The 6,525-nt window shown below is 47.4% G+C and overlaps 1 protein-coding gene across 2 annotated transcripts in view; it reads left to right on the top strand.

Moving 5' to 3' along the window:
- The first annotated feature begins 942 nt into the window (after positions 1-942).
- The window catches only part of LOC139048856 (axin-1-like), a 38,392-nt gene continuing 32,809 nt past the window's right edge, over positions 943-6,525 (top strand). Inside the window, exon 1 of one of the 2 annotated variants that reach the window (XM_070523731.1) lies at positions 943-1,494. The gene's annotated coding sequence lies outside the window, so the exon portion shown is untranslated. Of the gene's footprint in view, positions 1,495-4,196; positions 4,214-6,525 lie in introns of those variants that run through there. The other variant, XM_070523732.1, reaches the window with a different exon arrangement.

Genomic DNA, 6,525 nt, shown 5'->3' with positions numbered 1-6,525 from the left:
TTGTCGTCTGCTACTAGATTAGTACTGACCAGTAGCAGTTTTCGAAAGAGACTGCACGTTCTGATGTGTCAGTAATAATTTACATACTCTAGGCGTAGGTTATTTACGTTAATCTGGTGCCATGGCGTTTTAGGCGTCATTTACGTTAGATTTCACTGCCGCAAATTTAACGCACCCCCACTTTCTCACACCCAGATAAACACTGAATTCGAGTGTTGAGTGGGATGTTTCTCAAGTATGCTGCACTGTGAGCATAAAACTTCGCTACGGCAGGGCTTCACGTAAAATAAAATAAATATGTTGAAGTAGCCGAAGTAGCGAAGGCGATGCCAGAAGCAACATTTGTCGCCACCAGGCGTCACTAAGAGCGGTGGCGATTTTTCGTATTTTTGATTTCTACACGTTGGCAACGTTGGTCTCTTTGGACCGCGGGGCGTGCGAAGCGGTGGCGGCGTCTTGCCTTTGATCTTCAAAGCACAGCCGCCCCTCCCCGCAGGCAGTCAACAAACCCAACTAGAAAAGAATAAAAATGTGGAGAGGGTCGGTCGCTTAGGCGCCTTCGTCGGCACCAAGCGAGTTCGTTGCTGTAGGGGCAGGGCTTTAATCGTAATCAGATTCGCCAGCCAGCAGAGGTCTTTCTTGCCTCGGCTGCTCAATTTTTGACGCTCGTTGAGCACGTGCGCCCTTTTTCACGCTTCCACCAAACCACGTGCTACTGAAGCAGGAAAGATTTCTTTGTCAAGCCGGCCGACGGCAAACTTACAAAATAAATAATGAAATGAAAAGGAGGGTCGAGGAACGTCGAGATTGTGGTGCGTGTTTGGGGCCACTTAGCGGGCTGTCGGCCTCTTTGAAAATGCTGGACACGTGGTTCTGAGAAGCGAGATCCCAAGCCCGTAGCGCGTTTAAGTAAAGAACCTATTCTTGTGGCGTGTTCATAATTCCCTACTACCACCGCCGCAGACAGTTCAGGCGCACTCGAATTCAAATTGCCTACCTTTTATTTTTATTCTACGCACTTTTAGGCCAAGCAATCGAGTAAATTTCGGTTGCATCAGACTGGAGAAAACAAATCCGCGGGCGAACGCCGCTCATTAAGAAATTTTGAACCACACATACCGGCGATATTTGTTCCCTAAAAAGTTTGCCATTGGTCGATGGGAACGGTGACGTTTAACAACGGAGCGTCGCCATTGGGCGTTTTTCTCGTGACGTTGGCGGTGTTGGAGTATGGCCGCCGTGGACATGTGCGGCGATGGTGGGGGACGGAAATCGCAGTGCGGAATTTATTGTTGAAGTTTGGTGATCGTAGTCGTCGCGTGTTCCCGGCCATCGGTGGTGTTTTCCCACGACGAGGACACACCGAGTTCGGATCGTCACGGCCCACCGTACCCGCATTGGCGTCCGCAAGCTCTAGGCCTAGCCCTCGTTTTCGGCACCTTTACTTCTTTTTTTTCTTTTCGAGACGTCTAGGGCTCGAGCGACTGAACACCGGTGAGTGTGGAGATTCCTCCAGCGAAGGATTGCACGGTGTCAAGCTCGGAGCGTATGGAAACACTTTCACCTCGCGAACTTTCGCTGCAGTTTCGAGGCGAGCAAGTAGTTCGTACGGACTTTTTGTTTCCTACGCTCTGGGCTGCCGAAAACTTTCTTGCGTCGCTGCTCGAAGTAAAAGTCGAAAGCAAAAGTTGGCCAGCGGCACTTGAGCGAGTGAGCCGTGTGTTGCTTGTAACAACTTCAGAACCGCGGCTAGGCCTATTGCGTTGTCTATTCGCCGTTTCTTCCGTAGCTTTATTCGGTAAACAGTCGCGTAACGGCTGCTGGCAACTTCTGTGGGTCTTCGCGGGGCTCGCATTTGTTCGTGCTTTTGTTGGACGCTTCGCCCGCGAAGGTGCTAGCCTCAGCGACGTGCTTGGAGGAGTCCTGGCTTTCCTGCCACAGTTTTTTTTTTTTTCTTCATTCGCGCTACACTTGATCGCCCTGCTAACTAAACGATACACGTGTATGAAGTTTGCGCAGTTTAAAACAAAAAAAAAAACGTATATCTGGCCGTCATCTGCACCTGAGGTACAGCAGTGGGGGAATGTGGGTGGTCAAGCGGACTATGTATTGTGGGTGTTATTGAACTTTTGTGCCTGGTGGTGCAAATGTTGGCGTGATGCAACAAACAACATTGCACGTCTGTTTACACTTTGCCGTAGTAACGTGATCTTCTGCGGGGTAGTTCATTGCCTTATCTGCATGTGCTTAGCCCGACTCTGTCGTTTTGTTCGTGAGTTTACCTATTACATTCAGATAATTTTAACCGACTTCAACTGCTGCATCCCACCCGAAGCGCCATACGGTAAACTTAATGCGCGCTCAACATTCGGTTGTGACGTTTTCAGCCTCCGCTCACCTTATTCCTCATTTTTACTTTTCCTTTTAAACCCCTCGCGATTCGCCGCTGAGTCTGCCAAGAATACCTCGAGCACGCTGTAGCAAAACTGTCTTTTTTTCTGTTGTTGTTGATAGTGGCTGGAGATAAAAACGCTGCCTTCTGCAGCTGGAGCCTTAATCCCGGTCTCGCGACCCTTGCCCGATTTTGTGAAACCAGTCAAGCGTACTACTAAGGAAACACGCAAATTTTACAGGGCAAAACAACCCCGTCTACAAAAAAAAAAAGCTTGAGCCCGTGCTTGAAGGGTCGTTTCGCTTAATACAGCCGTGTAAGCGGTTTCTATCGAACGAGAGCCGTAAGCACTCGAAACAATGCGTGCTCGCCTGAGGAGCGTTCGTTCAAAACGGATTGAGTGCGCGGCTAACAATGGTTAGTGTTCCGAGCCTCGGGGACGATACATTCGAGAGTCCTTCACTCCCAAACCGCGGCCCGCTCGTGGCAGCCCATCGACAAAAACCGCGAACTCCACGTCCCCAGGGCACTCCGTAACGAGATCAAAATTCCAGCGCTCGTCGATTCTTGCTACCCCCGCCCCATCCCCCCCAATTTGCCATCGCAATCGCTCCTCTTGCCCCAGTGTGCAGTTATAAAATTCCCGAACGGTGACCCGGTTTATGGAACATGTGCGCACCTTGGAATAGCTGTTGCGGTGCGTTGACAGTGCACAAAAGCCATTCGTCGGATTTCGCTTAGTGTGGCAGATGAAATGGTAAGAAGGTGCCCGAGGCCATGTCGCGCGTAGCAGACGACGCGGAAAACTGCGTGGGTGGTCCTTGTCGTCTGCGCGGGCGCGATCCCGCGATAAAATCGAATTTTGAGTAACGAACGACACGTCGCTGGGGGTTCCGATGATGCCTTCGTAGTGACGGCGCGGCGGTACCGCGGTCTTCGGTGAATAATAAAACGTGATCGCTCCTTCTCGGCCGTACTGTGGTTTACGGTGGTCTGTCTCGGTTCGGGGAGACTCTTGGCGCTGTAGACGCAAATTTAACGAGCGAAATGTCCATAACGAGGCGCTGTCATAACTTATGGTAACGGTTTAACAGGTCCTACCTTCGTTCGCCCTCATTTAACAGCTGTTTCGGAAGCCATCCTGCAGCTGCAGGCGTTCAGCCTTTTGTGTACTGCATTGACTTGAATAGCTTAACGTCCTCATTGTAGCTTTAGCAAGTTTAAATGGTAAACGCTGAATATATTGCGCGCAATTAAGCCTCGTAATTCACCATGCCACGGTGACAAGCCGAAGGTTTGACGCGCCGCGAAAAAAAAAGGTGTGTGAAAGAAAATAATCGATAAACCGCGTAACCCGCTAGCAGTTTACGAAGTTGAAAATCAATTACAATTGTGAACAAAACGGGCTTTATTGCGATGCCCTTTCTCCATCTCGCAAACGGAGTACGTCGCCTCCGTTTACCGTTTCGCACCCCTTTTGAAAAACGGCCCTCGCTTTCATGCGTTTTTGAGTTGTGTATACTTCAACGTCGTCGTCTGGGGTTTGGTACTGCTGGAGTGATCGCCCTCATAGAGAAAAGAAATTTCGCCCTGGCGTGTAACATTGTGTCGTAGGGCCGAACGTGCGCGCTTAGCAGCGCCTCTTTTTTTTGCCGGCTGGTGGCGGTGCGATCGCTGGGAAAGGGAAGCTTGCGTCATCGCGTCGAATACCTTATTCAGATTGGTGCGACGGGCGCGTGCGGGAGAGTGTGTCGAGTCCGCATACGGGCTTGAGTAGGTGCGATTCGATCGAAATTGTGTCATTCGGACCCGAGCTGTCAGGTAAGGTCGCAAGCTTAACCAGGATTCCTGCCTAAGCAGGGTTTGGGTACGGGCTTGTTTGTATTCCTGATTGGGTTCGGGCTAGTTGGTTTCCTGTCTAAACAGGCCGCTGTGTGAACTTTTTTTCGGGGTCGGGTGTTGTGATTATACTTTCGAGGATGCGGGTCCGGCTTCGCCTGCGTCAACTTATATTCGCATCCACTTTCATTTCCCATTACCCGATTATTTCTGTGTTTCAATTCAACAGCAATTACCTTCCCGCTATGCTTTCTTATCATTGTCTGTCACCACGTGCAGTAGTGACCAACAAAAAAATCTATCCTTTGACTCTTCTCTGTTTGTAGTGGGTGGTCCTTGATGTTCTTTGCTAGCGATAATATTGCAAATGTATGTTATAAAATTAATCTTGAGGTGAATCTATTGGTAATGCAATGAGCAATGGGATGAATGCTAACAGATAGACAGCGGTGTGGGGAGGGAATGGGGTAGCTGATGTTTTAGTCGAAATCAAGAGGGAATGGAGTTGTCCGGGTCATGCAATATGTGAAGGAGATAAGTGGTGGGTTATTAGTAGGGGCGTGCAAATATATGAATTGAATAGTGTCCTATTCGATTCGGTCTTGGAATCTATTTGTAAATGTGAATATTTTTCGTATTCTTTTTGAATATTTCTAAACGTCAGCAGTGCCCAAATACACAAAATTGGAGCAAAAGTATGTTAAATTTTCACTCCTGCGGGCTTAGTACAGAAATAAAATGTTGAGAACCTGTGTAGTGGAGAAGGCTAGACACTTAGGTAGCCATGCTTTACAGTCTGTAGAGGGATCATTTGCACTCTCTGAAGAGCCCTGTGCATATGAAGAAACTACTTGCTTGCTGCATTTGTGCTCTTCATAAAGAACACATCACAGCATACTATGTGATGACATAAACTTGCTAACCTTAAGAAAACTGGAATGCGAACATCATTATATATTAATTTTGATAACAAGTATACATTATTCGAAAACTATTCTAAAAGTGTTCAATTCGATTAGCTCCTGGCACTATTCAATTCGGTCTCAAAAATCACTATTCGCACAACCCCACTTTATTAGTCAAAGAATGGGTGCCAAGGGGAAGGGTAGTGCAGTTACGGGCGGCAGAGACCTACATACTGTGAAATTCACGGGCATAAGATGCGTTCAGCTAGCATAAGACGGGTGTAATTGGAGATCTCTGGGAGATGCCTTCGTCCTGTAGTGGGCATAAAATAGAACGAGTAGCGGAGCTCATGGTGCAACAAGGCAACTCTGCATCTTCCCGCTGGTTTGTCTCCAAGGTCTCGTAAAGCTTTATCTTCACTAGGAAAAAGTGAGGAGGGGGTGCAAGTATAGTGTAACCTTGACATTTCTATTGTTTTGAAAGTTTGAGAAACAAGTTTGTTTGACAGAGTTTGGATGCTTAAAGGTCGCCTACCATCAGTCACTAGGATTTAGCTTTCTTCTCAATGCATCAGATGACCTCCAGATTTCACTTCTTGCCTTATAAGAAAGCATTTCAAAGCTTGTTGCGAGCACTTGCTCTTGCTGTTGCTTTTTTTGCTGCATTGCAAATAGGCAATTTCGTGAAGGGTCAAGGGACTCGGATATGTTGAGGATTTTAGTTGAATCTGCACTCATTCATCATGAGCTGCGTCTACTGTGTCCACAGTTATACAGAACTAGTGAAGTGCTTGTTATTACAAGAACAAGCGAAAACAAATGTTTGGTAAGCAGATGTTCAGCATAGCCTTTCGACTACGGTACCTCTCATGTGACGTCAGCACTGGCTCAGAGTGAGGTCACCTAGGAATCATGTCAACTTGTACGTTTTGGCATGGGCAATTGAAATTGAGGAGCAGCGGCGGGCGCTTCAGTGAGAATTTTCTGTACAACAGTCATATATCAGCGCAAGAGAAAGTGATGATAGACTTTCAAGATTTATTCTGCTCTCTAGTTTTTGTTCTGAGGATGCACTGGATGTGTCTAAAGAAAGTTTTCTGTTATTAGTTCCTGAGTGGGTCAAGATAGGAGCCATGCTCAGAAATTTCGGTCCCGTTGGTATTGAACAATAAGGCACACAGTTCTGGCAGTATGCAAAAAGGAGAAGCACTTTTTTTTTTCTCCTTTGATTGGTTTTCTAACCGTTTTCAACTGTCTGCATATATGCTACCTCACCTTTAATCTGGGACTGTGGATACAAGTGACGGCTTTCAAGCTTATTTCGCTTGCAATACCAGTGTCTTAAACCTCTTGGGGAATTTGTCGTTCGTAGAGTTGGTGAGACTGAGT

The sequence above is a fragment of the Dermacentor albipictus genome, chromosome 8 (assembly GCF_038994185.2).
Source record: "Dermacentor albipictus isolate Rhodes 1998 colony chromosome 8, USDA_Dalb.pri_finalv2, whole genome shotgun sequence".
Lineage (NCBI taxonomy): Eukaryota > Metazoa > Arthropoda > Arachnida > Ixodida > Ixodidae > Dermacentor > Dermacentor albipictus.
This window is presented reverse-complemented; position numbering and strand designations above follow the sequence as displayed.